Source organism: Ursus americanus, chromosome 23, assembly GCF_024610735.1.
Source record: "Ursus americanus isolate L20-20 chromosome 23, mUrsAme1.1.p, whole genome shotgun sequence".
NCBI lineage: Eukaryota > Metazoa > Chordata > Mammalia > Carnivora > Ursidae > Ursus > Ursus americanus.
Genome location: NC_142149.1, coordinates 38,348,810 through 38,364,579, shown reverse-complemented (window position 1 = coordinate 38,364,579; position 15,770 = coordinate 38,348,810). Strand labels below are relative to the sequence as shown.

Genomic DNA, 15,770 nt, shown 5'->3' with positions numbered 1-15,770 from the left:
GAATCAGATGCTCCCTGGGGTGCCCTGGAACTTCATTATAATAATTCAGTGTAAAAAAAGTTTGCTCTGGACTTCAGCTCATTTAATACCTATAAGTTTAGGACCAAGTATAGGCTGCCTCCCAGTGATGTGGGGATGGTCAGGTGAGACAGTGTATGCAGATGTCCATTGTAAGGGGTGAAAGTCATCAATTATGACAGGATTTTATTACCTTATGCTACCCTTGTTTAAGGAGAATCTTCCAAAAAGACAATCCTCAAATGTAAGACCACAGTCAGTACCTTAAAGAAGATTTAATTTTGGGGGCACGTGGGTGGCTCAGTAGGTTAAGCGTTTGCTTCAGCTCAGGTCATGATCCCAGGGTACTGGGATCGAGCCCCACATCAGACTCCCTGCTTGGCAGGGAGTCTGCTTCTCCCTTTCCCTCTGCCTTCCCCACCTCCCGCCAGCTCATGCTCACTCTCTCGAATAAATACATAAATAAAATCTTTAAAAAAAGAATATTTAATTTCTGATGCAGATGACAAAATCTCACGGCTTTCTTGAAAAAGCATACACGTACACACTGTCCCCCCCCATTCCCTCCTTGTCTCTGTCTCTCTGTTGTGTGTGCACACACATAGTGGTAGAACTGAATTCTGGGGTAAGTCCAACTTTTGACAGACGATTGTGAGAAACAGCCATAATAATGAAAGTGAGTGTATTTGGGTAACAGAATAGTCAGATCAGCGGTTCTCAGACCTGACGACACAGTGCACTCACCTGGGGGCTTCGACACGTGCCGATGCCCAGGTCTACCCCACAGATTCCATTTCATTGGTCTGGGGTGTGGCCTGGGTATCAGAATTTTTACATAACTCCTAGGCTATTCCCATGTGCAGCCAAGACTGAGAACCCCTGAGTTAAAAAGCTACTGACATTTTTGATTTGGCTGTAAAGGTGAAAATTAATAAAATCAAATTCAAATCTCCTAAGTATCAAGTTAGCAACGAAAACATGCCATTTATTTATTTATTTATTTATTTATTTATTTATTTATTTATTTATTTATTCATTCATTCATTCATTCATTTATTTCTGGCTTGCCTGAGACTGTGGTATATTTTCCTATTTGTTTCTTCTTGGAATAGGCAGGATTGCAATTAAGAGAGAAACAGTTGTGCAAAGAGAAGCACAATGTGTCAGCTCCCTTCAAAGGTGCTGGTCTGTGGGTTTTTTTCTTTCTGACAGAAATGAAACAAAAGGTTTTCTTTTTCTTTTCTGTATCCCCATGGACCATACCTGGAGAGCCTCTGACATGCAACACATAGCCAATACCCAAGCCCTAGTCTTGATTATGTAGTTTCCTGCTCCCCAGGGTCTGCAAGTCACGTATCCTTAAAAGGTTAAGATGAAATATTTTAGAAAGCAAATAAACAAGAGAAACGGGAGAGAGAAAGCAAGAGAGCATTCTAGGCAACTAAGCCAGAAGATGTCTCACCACACGGCTCACTTCAGCTTTGGTGTCTAAAAAATCTGTAGTAAAACCCTGCGAAATAGGAGAATTGGCCTCTTCATTTATAAAATGATACTTAACTCCTTGCATGGGATTCTGATAAAGATGGAGACAGAACAGATTTAAATCACCTAATAAATGCCTGGCATCGGGTACGTGACAAATGCTAGTTGTGTGATTTCTTTCCTCTTCTTCTTCTTTTAAAATTTATTTGAGAGAGAGAGAGAGAGAAAGAGAGAGAGCGAGCAGGAGCTGGGGGGAGGGGCCGAAGGAGAGGAAGAAGCAGACTCCCCACTGAGCAGGGAGACCCACATAGGACCCTGACATCATGACCTGAGCTGAAGGCAGATGCTTAACTGACTGAGCCCCCCAGGTGTCCCTTCTTTCCTCTTCTTAAAATAGGACTTTAGTGGTGTGTGTTGTCTGTCACTACAAGGAGGTGGTGGTAGCAATTCCTCATTGGGGTTGTGAGTCCAAGGTCTCCAAGGGTATGGAGCCATTCCCTGTGAGCTTTGTGACCTTGGGTGGGTTCCTTCCCCTTCCTGAGGGCTGGTTTCCTCCTGAGAGAAAGGTAGCATGGTCATCTGAACCTTACGGCTGCCACTGGCCTGTGCCGGAGGGGCTGGTTCACTTTTCTGCCTCCCTCACGGGCCCATGAGGCTTTGTGGGCAAGCTGAGATGTGCCTTTGCGTTGCTAGTGCTGGGCAAACGCACGGCATGTAGCAGGTGCTCGAAAACGTTTAGTGCATAGGAGAGCTCTGATGAGACACTTATGTAAAAGGAAGCCTGTTACTGCTTCGGCTTAGTGACATCTATTTCTGCAAATGCAGAGATCTTTTTATGTATATGCCGCCACTTAGGGCTTGGCTTTAAAAGGATCTTGTTCCTGGCAATCTGACCTCTGGATAAACATGGTGGTGCTGTGCTGATTTTCTTATACTTTAGTGGTTTAAAGGCTTTGTGTTTCTTTAACGAGATAGCTTTTTAAAGGAGCCATAAATTGGTTCTAATGATTGTTGCTTTCAGATACCGATTTAGCACATCTTTTACATTTGTAATTGAATTTCCAAGTATAGTACTGATGAAAATGGACTCTACCTTGTGCCCCAGAGCACTGACTTTTGACATTATAAATCAGTTTGCTTAGTAGTTTAACATAAGTGGTGGTCTCTAACTGGTGTGACAAAAGGCATTTACTTCTAAACACATGTCAGGAAAACAATCAGTTGGGTAGCTCTGAAATTCTGACTTCTTCCTCTCTTATTAAAAAAGGAAATTAGAGAACATGGCTAAATGTCACATTTCTTAGAAGTATTTTCAAGCCACGTGGCTCATTTGAATCCAATAATAAAATCATTGAGTGCTAAAAAAAAATTAAAAGGAGAGTGGAAAGACTGTTTCATTGCCCAAACCAGAAGAGCAAGAAAGGATTTTTGAAAAATTAAACTGAAACCTTAACATCTGGATCTTTAACAATTCTTCTTTAACAAAGATATCACTGTTTTCTAAGAATGGAGGTTTCCAAATATCTAATATTACTAAGCAACTCTCTTTGTTGTAACAGGCAAAAATATAAATGTTTGCACAAGATGTTTGAAATAATACAGATTCCGGGACCTGCGGAGAATTAACTAGGAAGGTAAATTTATTACCTACATAAATAAATAAGCCTGAGTGCCACTCCATGTCTGATATTAAGGGGTTATATACTTTCCATTAAAGAAAACTAATAAATACAGTTTAGAGGCCCGAGGGAGGAGAGAGGGGAGTAGGCGGGCACACACCCGCTCAGGCGGTGCCAGACGTCAGCTGACCGCCTTCATTGAGATTGCCATGGAAACACCTTCTCCTGGGACACTGCCATGAGGGTAGGGTGCTTTAGAAGCGGTGATGGGGAGCAGAGCCCACAGCGATGGATTTCAGCAGGGCTCACCCCTGTGCACATTCCAAGGACAATCCATCTTCCAAATGAAATGATAGCTTTCTAGTGAGTCACCGTCAGATAGAGTAATAAAGCATGAAGCCCTGCATAATTACAACCCATTTACCTCTACAAAACATTCACATCACTTCAGATCATCGTCTCTTTTCTCACCACTGCTCGCCTGTATTCTCCACAGAACTGAAGGAGGTATTTGTGTAATTAATTGGCTACTTCCTTAGCCATCAAGCCCACACCGATAAAAAGGGGCTGTATCAAACAGCATTAGCAGACAGATTCAAACATTCTTCAAACCAACCCATCAGGCAAAACTAACACAATTCACCAACAAAAGGGTGAGAGGCGTTCCAGCTGAGGTCGGGTTAAATGTTTCAGTTGATGCAGTCGCACTCGACACCAGTGAACAGATTTTATGTTTACGCAAATTAAACTCGATCTTGGCAACCAGCTCCCCGAGTGCTGGCTGGGGTGAGCCCATGTCCCTGTGAACTCACACGGTGCAAGCTCATTGATTGAGGCGACTTGCCTCAGCCATGGGGTGCAATCATTTCCAGCCATTTATAGTGATCTCTAGGATGATTCTGGGAGTTAAAAAGAGGTTGCGATCAAGGTTCTGTACACAACATTACTAATTAGGTAGGTTACTTCTTGACTGTTCTCCATATCAAGCCGAGCAACCCTGAGTCTCCCAGCTTTGCAAAACATTCAAATTCTTACCCTCCTATCCCCTGTAGAAAATTTTAACCTTTCTTGACATTGGAAATGCTTTAATTTGATATTACAACTTACAAATACAGTGTAGACAGTGACTCAAGGGGGATGGTGCTAATCTGTCAGTAACAGAGAATCCAGCTGGCTGAAGCCCAATCCCAACTCCGTATTATTTGTACAAAGAAAGCCACTTTGTGGCTAAGGAAGGGGTCACTTGTAACTTGAATGTCTCATTCTCAGACTGCTGTTTATAATTACTTGACCGTGCCATTTGTGAGAACAGTGTTTACTGAAACCCATCTCAAAAACCTGTCATGATTTCCTATTTTTATATTTCCCACAAAGAGTGACTGAACTCATTGCTAAATGATAATCTGGCTGAATAGTTTTTGCTAATGGAAGAGAAAAAATGTGCCAAATATATTTTATTTTTTATTTTATTTTTTATCTATTATATTTTAATTATATTTTGTTTAGGCTTGCATGAAGATCCATCTTTCTCTCTTGAACACAAACCAATTAAAGACAGGGAGCGGAGAGGTGATTCCTGTAGAGATTAGCTGGGACCCCCGAGTGTGCTGGGTTACGCAGTTTAGGGTAACAGAATACTCGATGCTACTACATGTCTGTTAGAATGGCTAGAATTGAAACAAACGGAGAGTAGCAAAAACTGGTGAAGATGAACTCTCATTCACTGCTGATAGGAATGCAAAACAGTACAGCTACTTTGGGAGACAATCTGGCAGTTCACAGAAAGCCAGACTTAGTCTTGCCACGTGATGTAGCAATTGCACAGGGAGGTATTTACCCGGATGATTTGAAAACTGGTGTCCCTACAAAAACCTGCACGTGAATGTTTAGCAGCTTTATTCATAATGGCCTCAAACTGGAAATGACCAAGATGTCCTTCGATAGGGTAGATGGATAAGCAAACTGTGGGCATCCACACATTGGAATATTATTCAGCAATAAAAAGAAATGAGCTATTAAGCCATGGAAAGCCATGGAAGACCCTCAGGTACATATGGCTAAGTAAAAGAAGCTAATGAGAAACGGTTACAAAGTGTCTGATTCCAAGCATGTGATATTCTAGAAAAGGCACCACTATAGAGACAGTAAAATGATCAGTGGTTGCCGGGGCTTGGGGGTGAGAGGTAACAGTTGTAGAAATAAATAAGAAATATCAAGCGTTCCCTCCCTGGCTGCTTGAGGACTGACTGCCATTATGAACAACACAGAAACGATCCGAACCAGGAAGTTCACAACCAACTGACGACTTGAGCAGAAAAAAACGGTCATTGATGTCCACCACCCCAGAAAGGCAACAGTACCTAAGACAGAAATTTGGGAAAAACTGGCCCAAACATACAAGACCACACCAGATGTCATCTTTGTGTTTGGAGGCAGCATGCATTTTGATGGTGGCAAGCCAATTGGCTTTGGCACGATTTATGATTCCTTGGATTACAGAAGGAAAATGAACCCAAACATAGACTTGCAAGACATCGCCTACGTGAGAAGAAAAAGACCTTAAAAAAACAGCAAAAGGAATACGAGGACAGAATGAAGGAGGTCAGGGCAACTGCAAGGGCCAGTGCCGGTGTTGGCACAAAGGAGTGAAGATTCTGTGGGGACTGTGGGGACCTGCAGGGAATATGTTGACTGTAGACTTTTTGCAAGAGGATTCACAAGCTATGAAAACTTAAAAAAAATCAAGAAGAAAGTACTGGAAGAATTTGGTTGTGAAAAGAGACTGGGAAAAGAACTAAATATAACAGGTATCGGTATAGTGATGGGCAACTTATCAGTATGTGAGTATTTGATGGTGATATTTATTTTTTTTTAATGCTAAATTCTAGTTGTTCACAGAAAAAAATAGGGTGTCTATTCTGTAAGTGGTCAGAAATTTAGACCACAGTGGGGGAAACATAACAGTAGCATGGCTACAATGAAACATGCAAACATGAGCCACAAGGCAGAGTTGGCTGTACTTACGCCACTTTTGTTGAGATGCAAGCTATCAACTCGAGAATGTGGAAGTGTACTATACAAATAAAATTATCACCTCCTGATTTAACTGCTGGTTAGTAGGAAATACAGGGGCTCGGAGAATAAATTAAATGAACCACGAGGAAACAGACAAATCCACACGAGACCAGTTCTGGGCTCTAAAAAGACCATGTCATGCATACCACATGTCGGAGGGAATGTGGAGAAACCAGAACTCCCATGTGCTGGAGGGAATGCAAAATGGAGCAGCCATTTTGGAAAAGTACGGTAGTTTCTTACTAAGTTAAACAAATGCCATCTGATGGAATAATTCCCCTCCTATAATAGCCACCAAGAGAAATAAAAGCATATGCTCATATAAAGACTTACATGCAGATGAACCTAGCAGCCAAATGTCCATCCACTGGTGCGTGGAGAAATGAAATATGGTCTATCCATGCGATGGAGAACGACTCATCAGTGAGACAAACAAACCGATGACATAAGGCCCTACCCAGATGAACCTCAAAAACATAGTGAGTGAAGGAAGCCATGCGCAAAACAATACGTGCTGCATGATTCCGTGTATATCAAGTTTCTAGAAAAGGTAAAAGGAGAGGCTGAAGTTGGGAGTGAGGATTTACTGCAAATGGGCACAAGAGAACTCTCTGAGGTGACGGAAATGTTCTAAAACTGGATTGTGTGATGTTTGCACAACTGCATACATTTACTGAAAGTAACTGAATGGTACCTTCCAATGGGTGAATTTTATGGTAAGTAAATGTATTAGCTTGCTAGTGCAGTCATACAGAGCCCCACAGAACGGATGGCTTAAACAAGTTCCGGAGGCTAGAAGTCCAAGATCAAGGTGTGGAAGGGTGCGGTTCTTCTGAGGCCTCTCTCCTAGACTTGTGGATGGCCGTCTTCTCTCTCTGTCCTCAGGTGGTCTTGCCTCTTCTTACAAGGACACCAGTCATATCAGAATAGGGCCTACCCTAACGTCCTCATTGTAGCCTAATTACTTCTTTGAAGGTCCCATCTCCAAAGACAGCCACATTCTGAGGTACTGGGGGTTAGGACTTCAACCAGTGAATTTTGGGGGGGCAACAATTCACCATTATAGCAAATAATAATTTAATAATGCTGTTTTAAAAGTCAACATCATGAAAAAAAGGGTGTGTGCGTGGAGGTACAGTTTTGGACTAAAAGAGATGTAACTCTAAAAAATGAACCTAGATAGTATTTTTAAAAATAGGTATAAGACATTCTTTGAACAGCTGAAGAAATTTGAACGTGTGCTGGATATCAAATGATATTATGGAAATGTTATTTTCTTAGATATGAAAACAGCATTGTGGTTATGAAGGAGAAAGTCCTTGTTCTTAGGAGAATGCATACTGGATTATTTTAGAGGCAAAGTGTCATCAAGGAGAGATAAAACAAATATAGAAAAAAAAAACACTCATTGAATCTAGGTGGAGGGCATCCGGGTATTCCCTGTACTCTTCTTTCAACTTCTCTATATATTTGAAAAATTTTATAATACAAAGTCAGAGGGATGGGATTAGCATTGAACTCTGAGGAGGCAGGAAGTTCTCAAGACAAGAAAGACACCTCTGCCAAAGATTTCCTTTATTCCTTTCCTTCCTTGCTAATTGAAGTAGAAAATGTATCCTTCTAAAGCTAACACCCAGTTATAGCTTTTTCTAAGTGAAAAACGGTTAGTGTTTCTACTGTTTCTGCTGCATAAAATTTAGAAGAAAACATAACATAGATTTTAGAATTTTTAAAGTTTGACATGGAAGAGGCCAAGAAACGGGGGTATAGCTCATTTAAAATAACAAATGACAAGTAAAGATCTTTAATTTTTTTAAGATTTTATTTATTTATTTGAGAGAGAGAGAGAGAGCGATAGAGCACAAGCAGGGGGAGTGGTAGAGGGAGATGGAGAAGCACGCTCCCTGTTGAGCAGGGAGCCCGATGTGGGGCTCGATCCCAGGACCCTGAGCTGAAAGCAGACGTTTAACTGACTGAGCCACCCAGGCGCCCCAAGATCTTTTTTTTAATAGGAGTAGCTAACAGGTGACCTGTGGGATAACCAGGGCCTCCAGATGTGTTTTATTTGACTTTCATGGCATTTAGTCAGGAGACTTACGTAAAATACAGACTTCAGCTTTTTCTCCGTGAATCCAAAGACTTGGCATACTGGACTCAGGCATGGCCACGCAGACCACAGTGGAGTGGTGACTGCCCCATGACAGGGTACAGGCTTCATTCACTTCTGAACCTGTCAGACCCTCAGAGGAATCTGACCGTTTGACAAAGAAAATGAGTAAATGTTAAGTTGTTGCTTCTGATGAGATCTGCTTTACTACCATGCTCGGCTCTCTTCCCATTCACGTGGATGCAGCTAATGAGAACATTACGTTGGGAGGAAGGTGAAATTGAAGGCAAAGGATCTGGGTATGGATGTGTGGTGCCAGGCCAGCCGTGTACCCACGTGGGGAACCATGAACGCAGGGCTATGGCCTCACACAGACACAAAAGTCAATTCTAGGTGGACTGTGGATGTCGATGTGAAAGGTAAAGCAGTGGAGTGCACAGACGACACCAGAATACCTCCATGGCCCTGGGATAGGGAATGATTCCTTAAGCAAAAACAAAACCGCATCAACTTCAAAGGAAAAAAATGATAAGTTGCGCTCCCTTAACAGAAAACGTTTTGTTCCAAGACACCACTCAAAGAATGAAAAGTGAAGTCACAGAGTCGGAGAAAGTATCTGCAACGCCTTTAACGGCCAAAGGGCACTTTATGCAGACTATAGAAAGAACTAGAAATCAATTTTTAAAAGACAACTGAATAGAAAAATGGGCAAGAGATTTAAACAGGCATTTCTCAAGAGGCGTCCAAATGACCCATAAACACACAAAAAGGTGCTAGACCTTCTTAGAGTAAGGCAATGCAAATAAAAAACACAATCCGTATCTGTCAACAAATGAACGGATAAAGAAGTGGCATATCCACGTGATGGAAGATTATTCAGCCACGAGAAGGAAGGAAATCCTGCCATTTGCAACGAGTAGGATGGACCTTGAGGGCATCATGCCCGGTGAAATAAACCAGAGAAAGAAATGCTTTTGATCTCACTTACATGTGGAATCCTAAACAGCCGAACTCATAGAAACAGAGTGGAGTGGTGGTTACCAGTGGCTGGAGAGTAGGGGAAATGGGAGATGTTGGACAAAGGGCACAAACTTCCAGTTGTAAGATGAGTAAGTTCTAGGGAACTACTGTACCGCAATGGTGATGACAGCTCATAATACTGTATTATATACTTGAAAGCTGCTAAGTGAGCAGACCTTAAATACTCTCACCACAAAAAAGAACTGGTAATTCTGTGACGTGATGGAGCTTTTGGCTAATGCTGTGGCAGTGATCATTTTGCAATATGTATCAAATCCGCCCGTTGTACACTTTACATGCGAACAATGTTATATGTCATTTATAGCTCAAGAAAGCTGGAAAAAGCCCCCACCATGTGTAACTACCACGTCCCTACCAAAATAGTGGACACTGAAAAGACTGTCAGCAGCTGGTATTGGGGAGGGGATGGGAGCACCTGGAACTGTCACACGTTGTTGGTGGAGCTGTAAACCAGAGCAACTGCTTTGGAAACCTGGAATTATCTACTACAGTTTCACTCCCGGGTATCTGTCCAGAGAAAATGTATGCAAAACAAGAGTCAGATGCTCAACCGACTGAGCCACCCAGGTGCCCCTAAATGCTGTTTTTAATTCTGCAACATGTTTTGCTTTTAAATTAACAGAAACTGATCAGAACAATACAACAGATAATGATCTGATGAATTCTTATCTTTAAAAAATAATATTAGGGATACTGCCAGTGCAGTAGAATGCTGACTACAGGTAACAGTTTCATGTGGTGTTGCAGACGTTAAGATATGGATGAAACAGATTGTCTCACAAGCAATCACTGAACTTAAAGTCTGTGGACTTCCCTCCCTCCTATAAGAAAACACATACACACATACCATACATTACCATATACGTGATAACTCGAAAACATGCCATTAAACCACCCATGGCTTAAAGAGGAACTCACGATGGAAATGACAAAATAATTAGAATTGAATAAGGACAGTACGACATATTATGACATGTGAAGTTTAGTTCAAACCATTTCTAAACACAAATTTGTAGACTTCGATGCATTTTTAAAAACGAAAATTTAAAAATGAGAGCAGGGGTGCCTGGGTGGCTCAGTCAGTTAAGCGTCTGCTTTCGGCTCAGGTCATGATCCCAGACTCCTGGGATCGAGCCCCACATCAGGCTCCTTACTCAAAAGGGAGTCTGCTTCCCCTTCTGCCTCCGCCTGCTGCTTCCTGTACTTGTGCTCTCTCTCTTTGTCAAATAAATAAATAAATAAATAAATAAATAAATAAATAAATAAATAAATAAATAAAATCTTTAAAAAAATAAAATAAAATAAAAAATAAAAATGAGAGCAGTTAATCCCTCAGCTCAAAAAGCTAGAAAAAGAACCAATAGAGTAAATCTAGAGACTGGAGAAGGAAAAACAAGAGCAGCGGTCAATGAAAAGATCATGAAATCAATAAAATAGGTCTCTAGAAAAACTGACCTTGGAAAAAATGAGAAAAAGCCCATCTGATCAGTCTGAGGAACACAGAGGGTATGTAACAGAGGTACAGTTTTAGAGCTTTCACCCCAGGCCGTCCCTGAGGTCACTGGCTTCCCTGAAATCAGGCGCCCACACTGGCTCAGTGGCTTTTTCTCCCCTGAAGAACAGCGGAGGGCTGCCTCTCCAAGTTCAAGGGAGTGGGGTGTACTCTTCTTTAGACAGAGGAGAAAGCGAACGGAACTGTGTGTGTTTCACAGGCTGTACGGTAACGACTTGAGTATTATCGTGTGTCCAAATCTCCCCTGGGCTTCAGTGGTCACCTGCCTTGCTTACTTCACCTTTCTCTTTGGCTTACTCTCCCTCCTCTATCCTCCACAGAAAGCTTTCTTCCTTTTTCCTCCCCCTTTACGGAGGTATACATAACATGCGTTCAACAGAGTGCACAAATCTCAAGGGAACTGCCTGATGAACTGGAACCCATGTATACATAAGTGTAACCACTACCAGCTCAAGCTACGGAGCTGGTCATTTCCAGCCCCCAGAAGGCTCTTTCTTTCCTCCCTGCTCATGTCTCTGTGTCTTTGCTGTTCCTTGTGCCCCAAATACTTTCCCTCCAAGTAGACACATGGCTCATTCCTTAGCTCCTTCAAGTCTCTGCTTAATGTCAACTGCTCAGTGAGGCCTGGTCACCCTATTTGAAATTACAACACCCCTCACATCCTCTATCTTCCTTCCCTACTCTATTTCTTCCCTTATCCCCCCCTAATGAATTACATGATGTGTGTGCGTGTATATGCACACATGCGTACATACACATATATAGACACATACACACATAAACGTAGACGCCTCTGCTCCCCACTGAAGTTCCATAAGGGCAGAAATTTTGACTGTGTTGACACTTCCACAATACCTGTATGTCTGGCACATAATGAGTCCTCAGTAATCAGTGAATGAAGAGTTTAGTTACTGAGATTGTAAAGGTTGGAACAAGACAATCTGGTTATAGCTGTCTGAAACCCCAAATGAAGGTAATTCCTGCTCCGCCGTTCTAACTCCGGCGTAATTCCCCATTACTAGAGTCTCCTGAAGTCTCTGTTCATTGCACCTCAAGGTCTAGCAGAAAGAAATGAGCACGAGGATGCCGCCAGAAACTACTCTCAGATGGGCTGTGCCCCCCACTTGCCGCCCGTCAACAAGGAAGAGGAGCTCTCCACCCAGCATGCAGAGCCTCGGTCTGTAGGGAGCAAGCAGTCACTTACCCTATCACAGCCGAACCCCTGGAGGCTGGCTGATGTGCCCATTAGAGTTAAGTGCCTGGGGCACTGAGGTGCTACTGCTTTATACAAGGTCAATGGGTTGGGAGGAGTAAAGATAGTAAATTGGTTGAGTACTTTTTACGGTGCATTAGGAAAACAACAAATATTGGTCCCATGTTGCTGGCTGGAAGCAGTTAGGGAAACACATTCTGTCAAAAAGCACTGGTGAAGCCCAGGTTTAGAAGCTGATTAGCCAAACGATAGCGTCACTGAAACTCTCACCCAGGATGGGCATCCATGAGCACGATTTAGGTCCTGTTTGACAAAGACTGGAATCCTGGAGATTGGAATAGGAGTAGGTGGGAAGAGTCCAAGGACCCAAGGATGCCTATTTGAAGCAGTTCTCTCCTGATGACCCACCCCAGTGCGATCTCTGACCAAGCTCCAAAGATGATTTGAGCCTAAGGACAGTAGTCAAAGACCCGTAGAGGCAAGAGATCAGTCACGCCCTAAACGAACTGCAGTCATCATCCGTGCTATCCCAGGAAAAGTCAGGGAAGAGGATACACAGATTAACAAGTCCTTGCCAAGGAACTGCAGTACCAATGTGGATCATGCAGAATTGGTTGCTATGGGGAGGACTCACCTGGAGACTGTTCAATATGTCATTGCAGGATGACACTCCAGTGGTTTACTGGGTTGGCTGATGTAGACCCCAGCCTAGCGCTAGCCTGTGCTGTCTGGCAAGGCTGGTGACTATTAGGAAGAAGAAACTCAGAGAGAAGCAGAGCCCAAGAACATGGCAGGAACTCAGACTCTCCAAGCACTCATTTGCTGAGGGGGCTCCAGGATAACGCGGTCCCAAGGAGCTGCCTTACATGCTGAATGGTAGCATTTCCTGGGTCTTCTTGAGATTCTTTTCCCTTACTACCATGTGTATCCTCATTAAAAACAAAACATTACTCAAGAGAGTGTATGGTCACAATCTGTTCCTTAGAGCCAGAAAAGCTCAAGTGAGACAGGAAAGGAGCCTGTGCAGAAGGAGGAGTGTGGGACCCTCAGCTGTCTGTTCTTACCGATTACTCTCACTTCTGAAAACTTTCCAAATTGATTCTGAAACACAACATTCCTATAGTTCTTTTCTTTCCTAGAATAATTCATAATCTATGGAACTGAAGGGAAACTACAGCTCATTCAGCACATGAAAGAGAGGAGCAAATGGAGGCCCATTGAGAGATTTCCTTCTTACTCCATTTCCTTCAGCGATTCTTTCCCCACCATTTAACAGGGAATGTTCTCGAATCATCTGCCCCCTTTCTCTCTCTAGACTCATAATTTTAGCCTCCAATTATACGCGGACCCGCTCTTAAATTTTTATCCTAAGTGCTGAATTCTTTCCCCCTCTATAATATTAGACTTCCAATTTAATGGTGGAACGTATACTTCCACGTTTCACCAGTGCCTGAAACTCAACATGGCGAAATACGCACATCATCTCCTTCCTCCTTCCCACTTTCTGCATTAGTCTTATTAGCATCATCGTTTTTTAAAGAGTTCCTTGTCTTAACCTTTAATTTCAAAATACTCTGACCATGCAACAAGTATAAAGAATAAAACAACGAAGACTCATGTTTTCATTATCAACACTTAATATTTTGCCATATTTGTTTCAGACTCAAAAACAGTTTTATAGATATGGTTGGAAGTTCCCTATCCCATTCAACCTGGTCCCTTCTAGAGGCAGCCCCTCCTCCAAGGTTGGTGCCTACCAAAAGCAGACCCCGAGATAAAGGCTGATAAACACGCAGAAGTGATCTGGGAGGTGCAGGGACACTGGCAAGGGCGTGGGGAGGTGGTTCGGGGATGGGAAGACGGCCAACTGTACCCACTGTTAAATCAGCTACTGCTGTGGGCGACTGCAGGCAAAGTGGGTTCTGGCAGCCTACGGGCAGCCTTCTGACAAGGATGTTGGCTGATGGAAGAAATGATAAGGGAGTACAGGGGGACATGGGCAGGGTACCGATAGCATCTGTGATGTGTGTACCCATTCTTTTGACATGTTTTACCTTTACTGCCATTGTTACACATCATTAATTTTTACACTAGATGATAGTAGTTATAACATTAACAATGATGCTGCTGGCAAAGGGGGGCTGTGACTATAAATACACACCAGTCACCATGAGCAAGGATGGTAGTTTGGGAAAGTAACTTCAGTTCAAAGAGGTGTTTAGCTACTTACTGAATTTGTATCAAGTGCTTTGACTCATCTCCCTTTAACAGGAGGTAAAGAAATAAAACACAGGCCACAATTTATTTTTTGTTTGGTTCCACACTTCATTTGACTTTGACAAAATCTGATTTTCTCTCGTATCTTCCTTCATCTCCTACTTTAAGATTGCATTTATTAGGCTTAAACGATGATTGATATGTGAGATTACAAGTGTTTGCTAAGAAGACTATATACAATCAAGAATGTCTTAGAATATCATTTTCTTCTTAGCTGCAATCCATTAGCCTTTGTATTGAAACGGAGAAGGATGCATGTGTGTGTACAGGGTGGGGGGGGTGTAATGGGGACAAATCTCAACCCCATAATCAACCCGACAGTGATAGTCTAAATCACTTAGCAAAGCCAGGAATAGTCTGTCTTCTTTGTCCCTCACAACCAACAGGACTCCTGATTTAACAACACAGAACCACAAAACAATATGTTTCCTATTCCCTTTTGCAGAGACCAAAAGGATTTAAAATAATCTTTAAATGATACTCCGCATAGATTCTATTATTGGACAAACAGACCTCCTCCTTAGGAACTAGCAGACAGAAAAATCACCTGACACTCGAAAAGATCTCGTAGTCAGCAGGATCCTTCTGAAGAATCAGAACAGACAGTCACTTGTAAAGCAGGCCACATACAGCAGGAGAAAAATTAAAAAAAAAAAAAATCTCATATTGAGATTCAAGGAGATATCCACCAAATTTCGTATTTCGAATGAGAAATGATTACAGAACTTGAAAATCCCGTGGAGGACAACTGAGTAAGTTTAGATCAGAAGCAAAATATATTGGTGAAAAGAACTTCTGGAAACAGCATAAATTTTACATCTGAAAGAAAGGTAATGTTTTCATGAAGTAATTCTCTACTGTTTTTCTACCTAATTCCATTTCCCTATGAAAACAAGCAAGAAAATACATTATGTGCCACAGCATTTAAGCAGTAAGTAGGATTAGGAAGAGAGAAAGGTCACGTAGAATGCAGAGTCCTTATGCTTGTTTTTTTTTTTAATTTTTTAAAGATTCTATCTATTTATTTGACAGAGATAGAGACAGCCAGCGAGAGACGGAACACAAGCAGTGGGAGAGGGAGAAGCAGGCTCATAGCGGAGGAGCCTGATGCGGGGCTCGATCCCATAACGCCAGGATCATGCCCTGAGCCGAAGGCAGACGCTTAACTGCTGTGCCACCCAGGCGCCCTGTTATGCTTGTTTTTTAAAATGCCTTCATTAATCTATTGGAAACTCTGGATCCTCCTCTTCCTCCTCCTCCCCCTGCCCCTCTTTCTCCTCTTTCTTCTCCTCCTCCTCCTCCTCCCCCTCCCCCTCCCCCTCCTCCTCCTCCTCCTTCTTCTTCTTCTTTTTTAGTTCTCTCCATACCCAATGTGTGGCTTGAACTCACGACCCCAAGATCAAGTCACACTCTACCGACTGAGCC

At 42.5% G+C, this 15,770-nt stretch overlaps 1 protein-coding gene and 1 pseudogene across 2 annotated transcripts in view; one reads left to right on the top strand and one right to left on the bottom strand.

Moving 5' to 3' along the window:
* Positions 1-15,770, bottom strand: part of MYO1D (myosin ID) — a 331,053-nt gene that overhangs the window by 116,590 nt on the left and 198,693 nt on the right. The gene's annotated exons all lie outside the window — the stretch shown is intronic.
* On the top strand, positions 5,374-5,768 carry LOC123776905 (small ribosomal subunit protein eS24 pseudogene; annotated as a pseudogene).